Source organism: Rhinolophus sinicus, chromosome 16 (genome assembly GCF_057876585.1).
Source record: "Rhinolophus sinicus isolate RSI-liver-muscle chromosome 16, RSI-T2T, whole genome shotgun sequence".
Taxonomy (NCBI): Eukaryota; Metazoa; Chordata; class Mammalia; order Chiroptera; family Rhinolophidae; genus Rhinolophus; species Rhinolophus sinicus.
In genome coordinates, this window is record NC_142516.1 from 124005426 (window position 1) to 124026291 (window position 20866).

The following is a 20866-nucleotide window of genomic DNA, read 5'->3' on the forward strand; positions in this document are numbered from 1 at the left end:
TCCCATCGCTACTGTAAGAACTTATTTCTCCACATTCTCATCTGCGTATGATATTACATATTTTTTTAAATTGCTAAATTTAGGGACAAAAAAGTTAAATTTGATATTTGATGTACAGTTCATGTTTGATGATTATTGATTTTTTTTACCTAATAGTAAGCTTTGTGCATATATATATATATATATATATATATATATATATATATATGTTGTTTTTTTTTAATCATAGCTTATCCACAAGGATTGTCAGGGAAGGATGGGTTATGCTGCTGGGTCCTGACTGCCAGTGTTTGATTTCTGGGCATGAGGACAGATGAGTCCACAGTCCGTTGCTTGGAGCAAGTGGGAGGCAGGAGTTGGCTGAGTGGCCTGGATGCTCTGTTTGCTGTTCCACTACTACCACGTTTCCCCGAAAATAAGACCAGGGCTCATATTAAGTTTTGATCTAAAAGATGCATTAGGGCTTATGTTCAGGGGATGTCATCCTGAAAAATCTGCTAGGGCTTATTTTCTGGTTAGGTCTTATTTTCGGGGAAACACAGTATTACCTTGGTATTTGCCCCAGAGTTCCCTCCAGCTCTCCAACAGACCACCTCAAGGTGAACTTAAATTCAATTTCCACAGCAGGGTGCTTTTACTTAGGTTTTGTGCTGTGATCCTTGAATCAAACCTCCTATCTCTTATTTTAGGGATAATTTCTGTTCAATTGAGAGTATACTGTCTTGTTTTCCAGCACATTAAAAAATTATATATATACTTAATGTCAGAAGGATAGGTTGTTCAATGTGCCATCTTCCTCTAATCTCCTTCCTGTACAATGCACTTCCATTTGGAGTATATTTGAGATGGATAGATGATAGATAGATAGATAGATAGATAGATAGATAGATAGATAGATAGATAGATATTGATTTAATTCATTTCAGTCACATTTTACTCAATGTCTGCTTAAGAGTGAGGATGAGGTAGGAAGCCGAGTGGACTATAGAATGAGCTTCTGTCTGTGCTCTGTGTGAGTCAAGGGTTTTAAGATGTGTAATTTTTGCTACAACATGGCCCCTGAATGCAAACCAACCACGTCATCTGATGCTTAACTAACGAAACAACAATCTGATCCAGTGACAGAAGAGCCGCTGTGCTGGACTTACAAAATAACCTAAAATTAGTGTTCAATGTGTATCTTCCTACAGAATTTTCAATGGTAATTCTGACTGTAGGATATTTTATCTTTACATGTTGGCTTTAGAACCCATTTCCTACCCCTAACATGAAAGGTGTTAACTTGATTGTATCAACAGGATCATTAAATATTTTTTAAATAATAAAATATTTTAGAACAGCACCTAGTGAGATGAAATTTTTGGTCATGTAGAGAAATGAGGAAGTAAGTGATTCTAGAACGTGGCAACTACAGGGTGGAGAGTAGTGGCACACGCTGCTTATGCTCAGGGAAGAGGGACGTGATGTTCCTGCTTAGCAACTCATGTCGGCACCATTGAACATGAGCTGGGGTGGCCCAAAGCTCGGGAATTGGCTAAGTAGGACAGTAGGGGTTTGGCTGAAAATCTTTAACATTATATTTATTGAGAAGTATATTCTAAGTTCCAACAAGAATCTTTATTCAGTCAAAGTATTGGCTAATTATTTGTGTATTTGTTTCCAGATTTTTGCCAACCATCTGTCACTTAGCCACGTCTCTCACATTTGTTTCAACCACATGGGTGCTAAAAATGTACTTATCATAGATAAAATGTTAAATAACAGAATAAAGACAAGAACTGTGTGATGCTTTGCAAGAGGGCACTCCACCCTCTGCAGTTTATAAAACTTAAAATTTTGGAGATAAAAGGACTTTTTAGAATATCTAACGCAATATCCATTTTGATGAGACACAGAGACCAGGAAAGTAGGTTGAATGGGTCGAGGACATACAACCAGTTTTTCATTTATTCAAGAAATGTGTGTGTGTGTGTGTGTGTGTGTGTGTGTGTGTGTGTTGTTTAGTTCACTAAGTGGACTCACTTTTAGTAGAAGAGTCCAGATCCTCCCCTGGCACCACAACCAGTGTGCTTTTTCCACTGACTCCTTTGACAAAGAATCATGAATCATCACTGCTTGAATACGTATATTTATGCAGCTCTCAAAGCCCCTATGTTACGTTCATCTACCTGGAAGATCTCATGGGATAGTCTATAACATTCTTTGTTAATATTAAGATAAATTTGACTATAGCATTCTCCTGCCCTAATAAGTAAATGATTTCATAGATTTAACTTAGCATTGCTTATGTTTTAATGAAGTTGTTTGTTCACTCCATTCCCAGTTCTATTCCATTCTCTTCTATTCACCCATTAAGAAATCCATTGTGATGATTCCAAAATATACTCATATAACACTAGTCCCTATATTTCCTCAGTTTCAAACTTTTCTCTGCCCATACCACAGGCCTCAAACTCAACATATTGAAAACAAACTCATGATCTCTTCCTTGTCAGTCCCATTTATTATCCTGAATTTCTACTATGTTTGATACCATCATAACTGACTTAATGTTTTGGGCTAAAAACCAGAAAGCTTTCAATTTCCTACTTTACCTGTTTGCTCTTCAAGTTATTTAGAGTCTGTCTCCAAATACTTTTAGTTTAGATGCTCATTTTATTTGGTGTTTATAACCACAATAGCCTCTTAACCAATTTCCATGTTTCCACACCTCTGATTTCCGGTGCCCTCCCCAGAGAGTTCTTTATACATCAATCAAATTTTTACAAAACTAGGCAAATACAGAACATTATTTTGCAGTATCCTAAAAGATTTTTCATTAAAAAAAAATGTTGCTTATTGTGGTAAGCAGAATTCTAAAATGGATCCTCAAGATTCCTGGCCTCTGGCTATTCAGTCAAGCACTAATCTGCTTACTCCTGTGAAGAGATTTTGCAGATATAATTAAAGTGCCAAATCAGTTGACTTCAAGATAGGCAGATTATCCTGGTGGCACTGACCTAATCACATGAGCCTCCTGATTAGAGAAGGGCAGATAGAGAGCTGTGCTCCAGCTAGCTGAGAAAAAGGCAAGCCATCTGGTTTGGCGGAGGCCTATGTGGGAGGAGCCTGAAAGAGACTTAAAGGAGCTGAGAGCTGAGGACATCAGTTTGTCAATGGCAAAGAACTGAATTCTGCCAACAATAAGAATGAGTTTGGTGGTGGCTTTCCCCCAGACGCTCCAGATGAGGACTCAGCATTGGCAACATCTGGAGTTTGACCTGAGCAGAGAACCCAATCATGCCTTGTTGGACTTCTATCCTACAGAACTGTGAGCTAATAAATAAGTTGTGTTTAAGTTGCTAAGCTTGTGCTTGTGGTAATTTGCTGCTGAACATTAATACACATAATTATATTTTGGAAATACTAAGCTGAACTAAGTTAACACATTTCTTCATTTCAGGGACTCTCAACGTATATTATGCTCATTAGAGTTTTTGTGATTCTCCAAGAAAGAGATATATTATGACATGTTTCCTGAACCATGTTGACCACAAACACTGGTGAGGGATATTGTTATGTAAATACAAGTTTAGAAAGCTTCTCAAATAATTATTTTACTTCCTTACTTTCAACCTGTGATGGCTGGCTATCATTTGCCCAATAATGCACAAATATCTCAATTTGGCTTTTGGAGACTTGGACACTTGGCTTCCAGCCTATATTCTCAGCGTTGTCCCCAGTCATTGTCCAACATCCAACTTGGCTCACTCTTGTAGACCAAGTCATGTCAGTTCAGGCTTCTTTGACTTTGCATGTGTCTCTTCTGTGGCAAGTCCCTGCACCCCCAGGCAGATATGTTTACTGTGCTCTTTAAACTCTCATTTTACTTTGTATATAGGACCCTTAGGTCCCATGTTATATTACATGCTAGTTACAGTTCATCTTCTCTTATTCAATGTGAACCATTATACTTGAGAAAAGGGACTATATTTTTATTCATCTTGATAACCTTCATGACAGAAGTGGACCTCATGCTTAATTTTCTGAGGTCTCTGGATGTATTTCTGTTTCCTTTATAAAAATTGGGGCAATATTAGCCTGCCTCTAATCTATCTTTCTTTCTTGGCTTAAATTTTCAATTTTTTAAAAATTGTGACAAATTAGGAGAAGGAGGGAAAGTAGAGAAATGAAAAGAGGAATATTTTTACTCTAAGGAGCTTTAATACACTTATAGTGACGAGGGGAAAAAAAAGAATGAGGTAAGGAACAATGTGTGAAGGAAATTTTCTGAAACTGAAAAGTCTACCTACTCCTGTCTATTCCAGAATACCTCCTACTTAAGTATTGTTTTTTTCATATCCTCACCCAGCTGCCTATTTTCCTTTGATCTCTTCCTTCACAAGGGCCACTCATAACTTGCACTTCATTCTAAACCGAATCCATCTTCACTGCCCGCTGCACACAGTAACCACCCAATTATAAGTGCTTCACGTGTCCCAAGTAAGAATCAGCACCCTTCTCAGTATCCTTAGTGGATTTCAATATAGTGTTAAAGCAACATTAAACAGAAAAGGCATGCTGTTAAAATAGTCCTCTTCCTGCTCTGTTTTTCTGCTTTGTGGACTTATTTTGAACACTTTTATCTAATGTAGAAGCTGATGGTACTTAATAAACATCCCTCCCCTCTTTGTCTTCTACCTCCTTGTTCCTTTCTTTGGATGAAAACTTTGGATTAAGAACTATCCATCCACTCTCCTACATGCCTCAGCTTCCTTTGCAGTTAGGTTGGGCTGATGGTCGACCCATGAAAATCTGGGGAAAAGTGAAGCAAGTGACTACGTCCTGGTGCATAAAAGATCCCATATACTCCTTCCGTCCTCTCATGCCCTGCCACAGTGACCTTAGAGGCCTCGTGCACTAGATGGTGTCGTTTCAAAATGGAGGACAGACAACTGATCTACCTCACTTTCTGTGAAGCTGCAATTATATTAAAGCCATTGAAATTTCAGGGTTGAGTCGTTCATGTGGCAGAGCTGAGCCATTGCCCAGATTAGTCTGTCAAACATTTAAAACTTGAAAACAGCCCATAAAAATTCACTGGCTGTAAATAGGTAACTGAAAATAAAAGATGAATTTGAAAGAATCTCTGCAATTTTTTTTCAAGTGAAGCTTTGTTGTTAAAATTTAAATGCTACACAAATGCTATAGACGTTCAAGATTATAATTAAAGTAATCGGAAGGAAATACATTTCCCACGCACAGATATAATTTTATCCAAGAACTAGGTTGTACCCATTCCTGTAGTCTTTCAGAACTCTTAATTATAGAGATTACTCGCTCAAGGAACAGGAGGGTAAACATCTGCTTCCTCAAATGAAGCCAAGAGCTTGAGACAAATAGGCTGAATTATACAAAAAGTGAAGAATGAGAGACTAAAATTAAGCATCTCCACCAGCAGCTCATACTTCTCCTAATGAGATCGCTTTGTAGCAAGGGCTTAACGGAGAGGGGTGCAGCCAGGTCATCAGGGCACCTTTGAGGGAAGTCTTCGCAGTGCTTCTTCAGCCACTCACATGTTATAATCCTTCCCTCTCTCCTCACCTATAGATGGGGCAGCATGTAGTTTGTCCTCAGATCCTTCTCTCACTGGCCTCCCTCTATCTGATGCCTGAAATGTCAGGATTTATCACCTAGGTAATAAAATCAATAAAAGTTAAAAGTCTTTTGATTTTTGGAAAGCCATTATTAAAATGCACAAATCCTTGCATGTGAATTACACATCTCATAGGCGATTTCTACATATTGTGACAATTAGCTGAAATAGAAGACTAAACAGGAATGGAAGGAGCAAGGAATGGAGGGCACAGAGGGATGGGGAAGATGAAGATGATAAAGCCAAATTCGTTTCTTTTACAGTCCTCCCCTGGGACATGGAAGGAGCTGGTGATGGACTACGTGCCCCAAGACTGAGCTAGTGTATCAATCTCAGTCACACTTTCCTGTTGACATACCAAGGAGTCTGATTCTTATCATGAAATCTCAGAAATGCCCCACATGTAAAAGGGTCACTGGTGGCTTGTAAGGAACTGTGATCTGCCATCCCAGACTTTCTCCATCTGTGCAGAAGCATATACATTGACCAAATAAAGCTTTGATTTTATCTCTGATATTTCATTTTCTTTTTCTTCTTCCTATACATTTCAGCATAACATAAATTCAGCAACTTAAAAAAATTTTTATTCAAAAATGTCACCAGAATTTAATTTTTTTTATACATCCATCTTTCTTTGTGAAATAACATAGTGGGTTAATAAAAGTGTTGTATAAGGCCATATATTTTATAATTGAACTTAGAAAGATTGAAACTTCCATATATTAAAACAATATTTTTGTTACTTTTTAATATTACTAAAATACAGACTCAGAAACCCTTTTCTTATAAGTGTCTATTAGAAAGCTACTCCAGAAAAATGTTAAAAGGATATGTTAGCTCATAGATAAAGAGAGAAATGACTAAATATCTGAGTCTGGTCCTCAAGCAGACACCACTCCTCACCAGCTTCATAAGGATGATAGTCATACAGACAAATCAAGTGTTACCGCAGACTCAAAGGGTCTACTTGCCCGCACGCATCCAAGCCAAGAAAAAAAAAAAAAAAGACACATGGAGGAGTTTGCAGCAAAGAAAGTAAAGGTTTATTTAAGGAATTGGCTCCAAGCCCGGAGACACAGGTGAACTAGGGCTCTCAAAAACCTGGCTCTCTGGTGGCCTCTAGTAGCTAGGTTATATAGGAGGAAAATCATTAATCATGGTTACTATGGGAGCTGGGGTCGTGGGCTCTACTGATTGGTCAGGGCTCAGGCAGGGAGCAGTTGATCATGGCTTCAGGTCCTGCTGTCAGTCATGGCGTTGTTCGGTCCGGTTTCCAGGGGATACAGTACGTGGGGCTGTTCCACTTTCATGAGTCTGGAGCTTAAACGTAACTGAGGCTGAGAAGCTATCTTTGTTTGACTAAAGCCTTATTGTAGTTTGAGGTCTGGCTATTGTATCTTGGTCATGGCTGACAGACCTGAAGCTTTATTCTTCCGTGAGTTTGACGCTGACTAGAACCTAATGTCCTAAGTGCTTAATGCTTAAAAGGGGTGGTTGTATGGTATGTGTACAGGGGGGAGGCTCTGGGGAAAGAATGCTAGGGAGTCAGAGTTCTATCCAGCTAAACAGCTAGCTTGGATTAAAGCAGAATGCATGCTGAAGAAACGAGGTTCTTGTGTGATTACACAAGGCAAAGGAATATTTTATTTTCATCCCAATGTAGAGAAAAAAGCTAGACCTGAGACATTTCCTTTTGCCTTTTGCTCAGAACCAAAACAGGTCAAAAGACTTCCTTGGCCTACCTTCTTCACCCCAATCCAAAACCCAAATGTCATATTTACTGTTCAACATGAAGAAAGTTCATTCACTGACTTGATGGAAAATAACAGTGAGGGTAGGCAAGTGTTTGCTTCAGGTTTTTCTCATCAGTTTCGTGCTAGGTGCTAGGGGTTTGGGGAGGGGTGGACAGACAGAGAGAGCTGTACCCACCACAGCAACTCTGTGCGAGGGTGAGTCTAAAGGTCTGCACCCACATGCAACCACCCCATTCACTCTGTCCTGTCAAAGCTCCTCCCACCGGCATAATATGGCAAACCTTACCTTAGGGAGAGGTGGAGGGAGGACCTCTTATTTACCCCCACAGGTTCACCAACTTTTCCCTTCTTGTTTCTGAAATCAGAAGCTCTCTGTGAACATACCTACTTCAGGGAGAAAAAAAAATTATTAAATGGTTTATGGAATGTCAATGTGAAGGTCAGAGTTATTAGAGCTTCATAAGTAGGCTGAGTACCCAAATGGAGGACTATCAAAAACAGAGATGGTATTGGTAATATCATGAATTTTCAGAAAGAATCTAGAGAGCTGGTAGTCCGAGCTGGGAAGGACACGTGTCTTCACTGGATCAGAAATTCTCAGCTGGAATGTAGAGGAGTCACAGAAACTGTTTTTAGAAACTTAGTCCATCAGGGAGCATAAGCTTAGAAAGAACGAGAAGAAAGTTTCCTAGAAACTGTAGAATTCAACAGTGCTGGTGCTTTCATTGTAGTCACACAATTGGTAAAACTGCCATAGAATAAAAGTTGAAAATGCTGAACTTAACTGCTGAATAGTTATTTGTAAGGGGGACAGTGGGGATCTGGATAGGAATTCCAAGAAGTAGAACCAAAAAACATTCATAAGTTTTAATAACTCATACGTTTTAAATTGCACCCGTTCTGAGTCTCGTGATGAAATCTCGCGAGTCCCTGCTCGGGACGTGACTCATCACTTTTTCCAGCATTTCCTTGCTGTAGATGCTCCCTGCCCATTAGTAGCCATCAGGGTTACCAGACTGTTGTGGTATTTCAGGGCTTGTGTTCAAGTCACCTTATTTTACTTAATAATGGTCCCAACGTGCAAGAGTAGTGATGCTGGCAACTCAGATGTGCCAAGGAGAAGCCGTAAAGTGCTGCCTTGAAGTGAAAAGGTGAAAGTTCTTAACTTTATAAGGCATTTGATCATCTCACATCATCACAAGAAGGGTGAGTATAGTACAATAAGGTATTTTGAGTGTGGACGCGTTTATATAACTTTTATTACATTGTTCTATTTTGTTATTGAGTATTATTATTAACCTCTTACTATGCCTAATTTATAAAATAAGGTTTATCATAGGTATGTATGTTTAGGAAAAACATAGTGTGTATGTATATATAGGGTTCACTACAATTCATGGTTTCAAGCATCCACTGAGGGTCTTGGAGCAAATCCCCTCAGACAAGTAGGGATGACTGTAATTCCTGCAGGCTCTAAACTGCAGAGGTGGTCCTTAGAGGCCTGACACCTGGTCCTGGGGTAATTAAGGCAGAGAGAGAGTGCCTCCTGGAGTGCACAGGCCAGATAGAGGGGTTTTACTGTCTGACTGAGCCCTTTACTATCTCTAAGAATTGACTAGTCCAGAGAGGGTCAGTTTCTACCCCGCCAAAAATGTTTTTTAAGATGTCAAAACATCATATATACAGAACATTTAAAAAATATAAACAATACAAAGTCAAACAATACAGAAGCATAAAAATGAAACGTTAATGATCTCACCCAGATCCTCACCAACTCCTTATGCAATTCCATCTCCTCCATAGTAAAGTTAGCACTTTAGTGTGTACTTTCATACATTTCTCTGTGCAAACAAACATGTTGACTCAAATGGAGGATTTGTTTTTTTGTAAACGTGGATTCACACTCTATACCTCTCTCTGCTACTTCTGCTTTCACTTGACTACGTTTCATTAATAGCTCTTCACATTAATACTTGTAGATATAACTCATTATTTTTAATAGATGCTTTATAGGATAGATAGTTGAATTTATTCAACCATTCTTTTTTTATAGGTGTGTAGGTTATTCTTTCGAAATAACTACACATATGCTTTAATAAATATCCAGGTACATAAATCCTCATATTCCAATGCTTTTCTTTCCCATGGGGTTGTTATGTCACTGAGTCCATTGTAAATGTTAATAGAAATAATAACAACAGATTTCTTTTTCAAAATATTTTAGCAATTGAAACTGTTATCAGCAGTGTGTAAAGGTGCTAGTTTTGCCACATATTGGCTGGTACTGGATGTGATAGGTGTTTTAATTTTTATAAATCTTATAAGTGATAATGTTTTCATTGTTTTTTCTAATTTATATTTTTATTGACTACTAATAACACTGGGCATCTCAGACAAAAACTTCTTTATTGAATTTTATAAGAACACTAAAAACCGTATTTTTCTCTTGGTCTCTTATGAAGGTTTGTCCCCCCTGAAGAAACTGGTTGAGTTATCAAGCACCACACACGTAAGTACAGAGCTTTACTCTTTTTCCTATGTATCTGTGTTATATCTCTTCTGTCTCCCTGGAATAAGATGAACTAAAACTTTGGGCAATTCCAAATTCATTTAATTCAGGTTGTGTATAGGATAATTTTTAAAATTCTGTTTGTTATAATCTCCTCTTGGAAGGTAATGAAAACGGCTGTCATATACTTCTTTCTGAATGTTGTAATTTATTCATTTTGAGGAATTAACATTACTTGACTACATTAGCTATTGATTATACTTTGATTTAAAACCTACCATCATTTTGTGCTGTCACTGAGACCTGATGACATCAATGTCCTGTGGTTTTGGTATTGTTAAACCTTGTCTTGCTAAGCAGGATGAATCAGGGAACAATGATAATTATGCCCTGGTTTCTCTCAGTGAGTCTAAGGTAAATAAACCTGTGAGAGCTAAGCTTTTATTTCTGGTATAGTGGCCTCAGTGGGGAGATTGACAAGGTGATGGTGGCCTTATTTTAACAGCCAGAAGTCGTGCCCAAGATCAGTGTTAGTAGGTCATGGTGAAGTGGCTCTACAGTATTAGTCAGGATTCTTCAGAGAAGCAGAACCAATAAACTCTCTCTCTCTCTCTCTCTCTCTCTCTCTCTCTCTCTCTCTCTCTCTCTCTATTTGTTTTAAGGAATAGGCTCAGCTGTAGAGCAAGCCAGAATTGCAGTACCGAGTCTGAAGGTTGGAAACTCAGGGAGAATTTCTGTGTTGCAATCTGGAGGCAGAATTCCTTCTTCTCCAGGAAACCTCAGTCTTAGCTCTTAAGGCTTTTGATAAATTGGATGAGACACACTGCATTCCAGAGGGTAATCTGCTTTACTTAAAGTCAACTGATTATAAATGTCAATCACATCTAAAAAATACCTTTATAGCAATATCTAGACTAGTATTTGACTAACCGACTGGGTACCATATTTTTGCCAAGTTGATGTTCAAAATTAACCATCTTAGTGGTATACATTTTATTTACTTCAGATACGGTAAGTTCAAATGATGCAACCACTATTTGTTTCTCTATGAAACACACAATTTAAAGTGGAGCCTAGCTATAGTCTAGCTATAGACCACTCCAAGAGAGCTCTGTAATGTTCCATTCATTTCCAGCATGCTCGTATCTTCCCCCATGAAAAACAAATACAGAGACCATGAGCATACCCTGCTTTAGGAAAGCGGTAGAAAAATAAGTAGCTAATGCCTGATTCTCCTCCAACCTTCCTTTTTTTCCTCCTTTGTCCACTTAATCCAATAAATTGACCTCTTTTCCTTTTTAACGTAACTGGTGTTAAGAGTGCTCAATTGAAATGAAATAAACAATTTTTTTTCTTTGCTCAATTCTTCTAGCTAATTGAGAAAGACATTCTGAACATGTGATAAATTTTGAGTAAAAATTGCACCTGAATTGATGGCCTTAGCATCAATGTTGATCAAATACATTGGAGAATTTTAAAATGTCAACTTCTACTTGTGTAATTAAAAAAATAATTTATTGAGGTGAAACTCACATAACATAAAATTAATCATTTTAAAGTGAACAATCCATTGGCATTTAGTACATTCACAATGTTTTGCAAATACCATCTCTGTCTAGTTAAAAAACATTTCCATCATTCCTAAGTAACACCCATACCCATTGAGCCGTTTCTCCCCATTCCTCCTTCCCAGCCTCTGGAACCCACAATTCTGTGGCTATAGATTAATCTATTCTGGATATTTCTTATAAATGGAATCATGCAACATGTGATTCCATTTTGTATATGGCTTCTTTCACTTAGCATATTTTAGAGGTTCATTCATACATCAGTACTTCATTCCTTTCCATAGCTGGATAATATCCCACTTAATGTATATGACACATTTGTTTATCTGTTTATTTGTTGATGGATATTTGGGTTGTTTCTACCTTTTGGCTATTGTGAATAGTGCTGCTATGGACACACATGTACAGGTTCTTATTTGAGTACTTATTTTCAATGCTTTTGGGTATATGCCTAGGAGTAAAATTATGGGGTCATATGATAATTCTATGTTTACCTTTTAAAGAAACTGCCAGTGTTTTCCACAGTGGCTGAATCATTTTACATTCTCACCAGTAGTTTTTACTTGTGACATTCGTCAGTGAATCCAAGGAAAGACCAGTGGAAAGGGAAGGTATCGTTAGAATTGGGTAGGAGGTGGAAGTCTTGCTGAAACAGAACAACTGCAGTTTTGCTCGGGCTGCTGTAACAAATTACTACAGACTGTGTGGCTTAAACAACAAACATTTATTTCTCAGTTCTGGAGGCCGGAATGTCCAAGATCAAGTGTCAGCAGATTTGCTGTCTGGTGAGAACTACATCCTGGTGTACAGACACCCATCTTCTCATTGTATCCTCACTTGTAGAGAGCAGAGACAGAGAGATCCTGTCTCTTATGTCCCTTTTTCTTTAGATGAGGGTATTAATTCCATCCTGAGGACCCTTCATGCCTTAATGGAACCGTAATTATCTCCCAAAGTCCCTACCTCCATGTACCATCACATGGAGGGTTAGGATTTCAACATATGAATTTGAGGGAGATGTAAACGTTCAACCCTCTGGTTACAAAGTGACCATAGTTTAAACTGAAATACTGGGTCGATGCTGATCCAACAAGGGACTATCTTTAAATGGATTTGGGAATCATAACTTAAATGAGCTCACAACATAATGCTCTATTTAGAATTATGTCGAAGAGCATTTAATTGCATTTGAAGTCCTTCTGAAGCTTTCTCCAACAGGGACTAGATGTTATCATGTCTGACTTCTCAGCAGTAAGTGAAAGATACTATACTGGATGCTCTTGGTGATGGAGAATGCATTGAGACAGGCCATTCTAAGTTAGGATCTCCAGATTTAATCCCCTCCTGGAGGGCAAAGAGAAAGGGTTGGTAAGTGTTAGATTTTGCAGATCAATGGAAACATCATCTGAAACAAGATTCAGACCCTCAGTGTCAACGGTCATGTTGACAAAGTCAACCCATTATTCCAGATTCTTCTGGGTCTTAATCCAAAACTCTTTTCACCACCTAGGACATTTTTATGCTCAGAGAAAAAAGAAAACCACTGCTCCCCAAATGTAGCCATTTTAGGCTAGTTATATCAGATTAAAATGAACATCAAAGACAATCAACAGTTAGTGCAATTTAGAACATAAAGATAAGGAAAGAAGACAACAGGAAATGTCTAAACCAGACAATTAGCAACCTGGTTGGTAAACTGGTACAAACTGCACTGCATATACACACAGCAAACCGTTACTGACAGCCATTTTCTCTTAACCCTGGCATGGAGCCCTTCAAAAGTCAGAAAAATCGAAATTTGCTAGTTCTGGAACCTCTTCCCCTAGTATCAGTAAATGCATATCCTTTGGGGAAAAAGTCAATGCCAGTTGCAACCAGGAAGGAATCTATTAGCTAAAGTACACTTACGATAAATATTTTCTAATCATCTACAGGGTGACTAGCACTAAGGAATGTTTGCAGGTAGCTAGAAAATTCCAGCCCATCTGCTCTTTCTTAGGACAGATTGCAATGCACAAAGACCTCCCACAGAAGCTGAACGTATGTATCATCCTGCCATACTGAGCACAACTTCCTTGCATTTCCTAATGAAGCTGTTTTACAGAAGAAATTAAGTTATAAAATTTTATTTCTTACCTAAGAGACAGTATGTATGAATATGACAAAAAAACTGGATTCTGGAGAATATATGCAAATAAATAGTAAATCCTCTTGAGAACCCAAAACTAGAGTATTATTACATGCTTGAATGGCCTTTAGTCCTAGAATCAAATGTCATAAAGACCAATGACTAGAGGGAAAGCCTAACAAAGAAAACTGGAAACAAAAACAACACCAATAACACAAAACTTATTTGTAGCATAATTTTGTGCTGTCATGGGGACATTTTAAAAATAAATATCTTACCAGGATGACAGAAACAATTTTGCAAGTTGTAAGGAGCATCTTATTATCAACACTTTGTACCTTCAGTAGAATGAAAGAAATTGAATATACAGCAAAATCAATTCAAAAGTCAAATGATCAATGTGATATCTTTGAATGTCACATATTTGCATTAACTCAAATATATGAAAACGTCAGCATCTGCTGACCTTGGGTTTAGAAATGACCAAGGATGAAATGACGATTTAAGAAATGAGGATATCAGGGAAAGTATTTGCAATAATAAAGATATTCCCATTTTGACAAAGAAAAATATATGCAGGCCTTCTGCGAACAAGGGTGCTCTGCATAAATCATTATTTTAATTTTAGAAGTAAAATTGTTTATTAATAACAAGTAATTCATTCCTTCATCAAATTATTTTGAATATCTACAATGGGTCAAGCACTTTGAGGACCTGGGGATACATTAGTGAGCAAAATACATAATTCTTGCTCTCATGGAGCCTACATTCTAGTGCGGGGATGCGGAGACAATAAATGATGTTAATGTAGTCTGTTGGAAGGTGAAAGGTGCTATGGAAGGAGAGAAAAAAGTGTAGGTGGGCAGTGGGAGGAGGTGGGCACAGGACAGGGAGCTCAGGTTGCATTTTAGATGCAGTGGTCAAGGAAGGCAGCATAGAGGTGACACCAGAGCAAGACGTGAAGGTGAGATTTACAATGTGAATACCGGGGGGGGGGGAGAATGTTTCCTGCAATGGCAGCAGCGAGGGCAGAGAGCCGAAAGAGAAAAGCCTCGAGAGGCAAGGGGGTGCAGTCAGTATCCTGGAGTGCCTTGGGGCCATGGCTAAGAGCACTGGCTTTTTCTCCAGGAGAAATTGGGAGCCATCAGAGGGGTCTGAGCAGAGGGGTGAATTGATCTGACTTTTATTTTAGCAAGATCTCTCTGGTGGCTGTGTAGCATGCAGAGGCAAGGACAAAATGCAGGTCACCAACTGAAAAGCCACTGAGAGGAGAGATGAGGAGACTCACACCAGGGAAGTATCATTGATGAGGAGTGAGGAGTGCTCAGATTCTGGAAGTATCACTGAGACACATTTCTCCAGGCCTCAGGTGTGATACACTGCCCTGCTGCTTCAAACACTAATGAATTGACACCAGAGTGAATAAATTCTGCATACCTACTTAAAGAAACTCATCTCCAGTATAAGTAAAACCACAAACATTTATAACATATTTTTAGTAAGATTTTGCTCTTCTGAAAAATTTGTAGTATTCTGTTAATCCAGCCTTCCTAATGAAGACCAGTTTTATTTCAGAAATTATTAAAAATGTTTTCCCTTTTTAATTTGTCACTGAATTAGTTATTATATGTCTATTAATTTGAAGACATGGTCTTTACCTAAAACATTTTTTGGGATAATCTAGGCTTCAAAATGTATTTATTTTTTAATCAGTTTGATCATTTGTATTGATCACATTCATCATATTGTTTATTTCATATTATTTAGAAGCCACCATAATTAGAAGAGGGAAGATCCCTTTTTATTATTCATTTAAAGAGCAAAATGACTGTGATAGGAATGTTTTACCATAAAATATCAACTCACCAACAACTCCAGAACCCTAAAATCACTAAAATTACAATGAAAAATGATTATAGACATTTTTACAGTCTTTTTATCATTTTCTTTTATAATATATTTGCCTTCGGCCTACCCAATCTAGTTTAAACAGCTTAAAAAGATGGTGATAGGAAGATTCTTACTTATTTTTTTCAAACTAAGTGTTTCTTCTCTCACTCCCTAAGGTAAAACAGGATATATGACATTGCGAAGCAGTTACTCTTTTGAATTCGTTGACAAGAAAGCAAGCAGGTTTAGCAACTGAGAAAATAGAAGATGTTGGATATCAAAATCAAGGATCACAGTAATCTCAGTACTAAATACTGAGTGTCACTAATACAAAGCCTCATACCGCCAGTGATGCTATTAAAATTTAAATGATTTCATTCAGCTAGGATACAGTTCTTATAAAGCCTGTTTACTACTTGTAAATATAGATATGTATAACTTCTGGATGGGAAGAATTGGTGTTTCCATGATTAAATATGTATACCAGTTAAGGGTACATTAACTGCTGAAAGAAGAAAAATTGCAAATAGTGGCCTCACAAAAGAGAAATTTATTTTTACTATTATAAAGTCTAGTTGGGTTTGGGCATTACTGACTCTTTGTCACTCAAAATCTTTGTCAGTTTTATTGTTTACCATTTGAGGTCTAGAACCAGTCAGCTTTTCCTACCCTGCATAGCCTTACATTTCTAGATTATTCCTTTTCATTTCTGCTTGCACAGAGGCCAATTCTTGCTTAAGTGTACCTTTTCTCTATGAATAATCACAGCCTGTAACAGCCAACACTCCCTGTTAACATTTTGTTTTCCAGCCTCTGTCCTTCAGTTGGCAGCTAGCAGACCACTTTCCAGGTCATTCCAGGCAACGGTTTCCATGTTTTGCCCCAGCTCAGTATCTTCACCTCCCACTGCCTGAATGCTAAGTCAGACTTTTCGGTGTTTGTTAAAGTGGTGCTTCATTTCAGTGTTCCAATTTCTGTATTGATTACGGAAGGATAACTGCTATGAAACAACCCACCCACCCCACCAAATCTTAGTTGCTCAGTAGAATAGTATTTCCTGCTCACATGAAATCAATGAAGGGATTTAGGAGTGGAGTTAGGACTCAGATTTAGGTGAGTATTAGTATTTGCTTCAAAAGAAATAAGGGAGATTTTGAATCCCACTTACTTAGTTGGATTTCAAAAAAAAAAAAAAGCCTGTTTTTACCTTAAACACATGATTTCTTTCTTGTGATTCATATTTTATCCAAAAGCCTCAGGCTCTTAGAAGTTGAAGTGCCAGATCTCATAGAAATAACTTTGAAATACAAGTTTTCCTATATCAGCTTCCTCACATTCTTTTAAATTGTTAAGATAATGAGATTGCCCACAAATATTGGGAGAAATCACTGATTGTGAAGCCAGTAGTGAACAGAATCTAGCAACATGAATTCATCCGTGCTGATTTGAAACAAGACAGAGGCTGCACATCTCAAGGGTTATCAAGGCTTCATAATTAGGATGCTGGGTACTGGAGTCAGGCAGAGCTACATTCAAATCTTAGCTCAGCTATTTACTAGCTCTGTATCATTGCATTTCTTAGCCTCTAGTTTTTAATCTATTAGCCTACATGTTCAGCAAAGTGGGGAAGGGTCATAAATCTCAGGCCCTTACCCTGGTATTTAAAGAAAGAAGGGCAGACAATGCCCTTAAGAAACCATATGGGTGCTAAGTGTACTTACTGCTATCGAGGTATCATTCTCATTCCTTCTGGGCTTTCTCAGCAGACAAAGCTAGGCTATAGATGTATATACCTTCACATAGATACATGTTTGTGCATGTGTGGGTATATGTGTATGCACTTAAATATCTTGCATATGATTTCAATATTTTCACTTGCATGAATACCTGAATCCACTTTAGTGGATTTCTGTTTTGATTTGGTTGGCCTTTTTGCATGGTATTATAACAAATATTTAGATAGCAAGAGTCTAATTAGCAAGGAATTAGGAGGTATCTGGTAGAAAATAAGCATCATATAAATATTTTTTTCTTATCATTTATTAAAACATGGGTGGTGTAAATTATCTCTTTGTCCTTTGCTCTTAGGCAAATAATTGGAAGGCTGTGATTACTGAAAAGAAGAGTTACAAGTCACAGTCACAGAATGGAATCTATGATACCCTTTTGTATCTTGCAACAGAAGTTATTTATGTATGTGAAAATAAGGAAGTATAGATTATATGTCCAATATGCATAAACCTCAGATACTTCCCTCTTGAGTTTTGTTTTGTTTTTAAGGTTTAACACACCCTTTTGTTTTTAAATATTTTTTTAATATTTAAACATGTTTTAAGTTTGTAGTTCCAAGTAGGAAAACAAATACCCCAATGGCAAACAACTGTAAAATGGTACAGTTGCGTGTGTGGCAGATGGGAAAGGATTCTCTTCAAAGCACCCCCACTTTCCGCATGAGAAGGTCAGAGGTACACTGGTTTATATTACTATGACATCCATTGGGTGATGTAAGTTGCTTTCCCTTCAGCAAGGGCTTTATTTGTCAGAAAGACATTATGCTTGGCCTCTAAAATTGGCTGACAATTTACTGATGAGATTCATAACCTTTGGGTTGTTCTGGTATCTTGACATACTCGTAGTATTTGCTGGATTCTGGGCCACATCCTGGAAGGCCACCATGACTTCTGGATCCTGAATAGCTGCAAGAACCTCTGGATCACTAAGTATTTCATTGAGCCCAGGCATTCCTGCCATTCCAGGCCTGCCCCCTCCCATTCCAGGCATGCCCCCAGGAAAACCACCTGGAAAAGAGCCATCCATACTGAGCTTCTGATTGTCTGGTTCTTCCTCCCTCTGGGAGCTCTCATGTTCTTCCACAGCCTTCCTGACCCTTTCCATTCTTTCTTTAATCTCTTACTCTTCATATTTCCACTCATACATTCTCCGATATTCTGCAATTTTCTGGGCCTTTGGTTGAACTTCTTTCAGCACTGCATTAGCATCTTCAGCATAATGCAATTTACATGCAAGGGCAAGATCATGGGCTGCTTCTCCCCAACCGCCCAGAAGTTTATGTGCGTTTCCTCACCACATGCAGGGGTGAGCTGATCAGGATTTATTTCAGTAGTTCTGTCACAGGCTCCGATGGCAGCATTTGGCTTCTGTAATTCGCTGGCTCTCTTGGCAGACACAATGGCCAGCGAGGATTCAGCTGGATGGCATCTGTGAACAAGGCAATGGCTCTCTGTAGGTCACCATCATTTAGGGATCAATGGCAGCCACTTTTTTATCATTTGCCTGATCCATCATCTCCTCAGTTACCTCTACATTTTCATTTCCCATTTCTTGAGGGGCATCAGTGCCTGGGTGGTTCAATCACATCTTCACCGTCAATTTCTAGATCACTTTCCTCTCACTTGATGGTTCCTTGGTCTTTATGGTCTTGATGGTTCCTTGGTTTTCCCCCGCCTTCTTACTGTTTTTACTTCACTGATACTTTCTTCTGATTTTGTTTTTTGAGTAGCAGGTGGTATTTTATACCCCCTCCCGCCATGCTCTCCACCCACTCCCTCAGGAAGAGCAGTTCCTTGGAGGCAGAACACTTGGCTCCTGCTTACACATTTTCACCGAGGCCCCGAAGCTCGCTCACTTTGGGGGGTCCGTGGTCAGGAAGCGGCAGGAGGTGGTGCGCGTACCTGAGGCTGCGCATTGGCTGGGGCACAGCTGTGTAGTAGGGGCGGCGCCACAAGGCAGAACGGACTAGAACCGCCCTGACCGCTGGCTCCTCCCACCAACGGTCTCGTGACCCGGGTCTGTCGCTGGTGCATCGCTACTGCCTTCACCCCTGCTCTTGCGCACTGACTAGACCCCTCTACAAGTGTTGCTGTTTGTACTTTTGCTTGCCTCTGTGCCCACGCTTATATTCTTAACTCTGAATCTGTTCTCTGGATGGATCAACCCCCTACGTGGTGCTTTAAAGGAGGAGGGAGATACCAGCCCCTGCGGGAGTCATTTAGAATTGGCTATTCCGTGAGTGGGAGCATTAAGTGGATCATGAAGTCATGAAGCCATAAGGCGCCCTTTTGTTTTAAAACAAGTTGAGATTTCTGTCTGGAGGGTGACATGACATCTGACTTGCTGAAATGCCTGTCATTCCTGGAAGGAACAGGAAACTCTAATGGGGAGATTTCCCCAGGGGTTATTCCTAGATGGAGTGTTGTCATACCTTTGCTAAATTTCTCTGAAAAGGAGGTTAGCCACTGCAAGGCAAAATATGATTTCAATATATTATTTATACTTGATCTTAGCCAAAAGGCCAAGAAGTGATTCTATATATTATTTATTAAAGTAATATTTATCATTACCTTAAAGAAGATTAAGGTAAAGTGAGAATTGCTTTCATAATGTCAGAAGTGATTTCTCAAGCCCGTGCTTATTGATGAACCTGATATTCATCAATAAGTAACCAGCTCACAGAAATCAATTTATTTTTATAATCTCATAAATCAACTTGATATATTTATTACTTTATAATGAACAGAATACTGTGCATATCATAAGCAGTAAAATTAGTCATTAATGTAGGGGTCATGAAAAATTAATTTAAAATGAGTTGACAGCTATCACCTGGGTTATTATTACTTTGTTAGAGATTTGCTGATACTTCTATAATGCTACTGTGAGATAATAATTATATATATACACATATATATACACATACATATATGTAGATATATAGATATCAATATATATCCCAGTTGCTGGCACAGAGCTCCTAAAACTCTTATAATTTCCAAAGGGTTGATAACACTAGGAGCATCTTTTGTTCTAGACCTTTGACTCCCTGTTCCTGTTGCAGAGCTCTTAAGTCCCTTGGAATTTCCCGGGTGAGAGCAGTATCTTTTGTTCTAATGAGGCGACTGTTGGTGGGCTCCTAGATGGAAACAGGTCTCCTGAAAGACCAAGCCATGATTAGAAGCTTGGAACTTTCAGCCCCACACCCACCCTCTGCAGAGGGGAGAGGGACTAGAATAGAGTTAGTGATTAATCATGCCCTACGTGATGAAGCCTCTGTAAAAATCCCAGCAGTATGGGGTTTGGGAGCTTCCAGGTTGGAGATCGCGTGGAGGTGCTGGGAGAGTGGTGCCTGGAGAGGGCATGGAAGCTCCACACCTCCTTCCCACATACCTTTCCTATGCAACTCTTTCGTCTGAATGTTCCTCTGTATCCTTTATCATATCCTTTTACAATAAACTGGTAAACAGTGAGTAAACTGTTTTCCTGAGTTCTGCGAGCTCCTCTAGCAAACTAGTCGAACCTAAGGAGAAGGTCATGGGAATCTCAGATTTGTAGCCGATTGGTCTGAAGCACAGGCGACAACCTGGA

At 38.7% G+C, this 20866-nt stretch overlaps 1 pseudogene; it reads right to left on the reverse strand.

The window, feature by feature from the left end:
- Window positions 1-18034: 18034 nt before the first annotated feature.
- On the reverse strand, window positions 18035-19308 carry LOC109457538 (hsc70-interacting protein pseudogene; annotated as a pseudogene).
- Between the last annotated feature and the right edge of the window lie 1558 nt (window positions 19309-20866).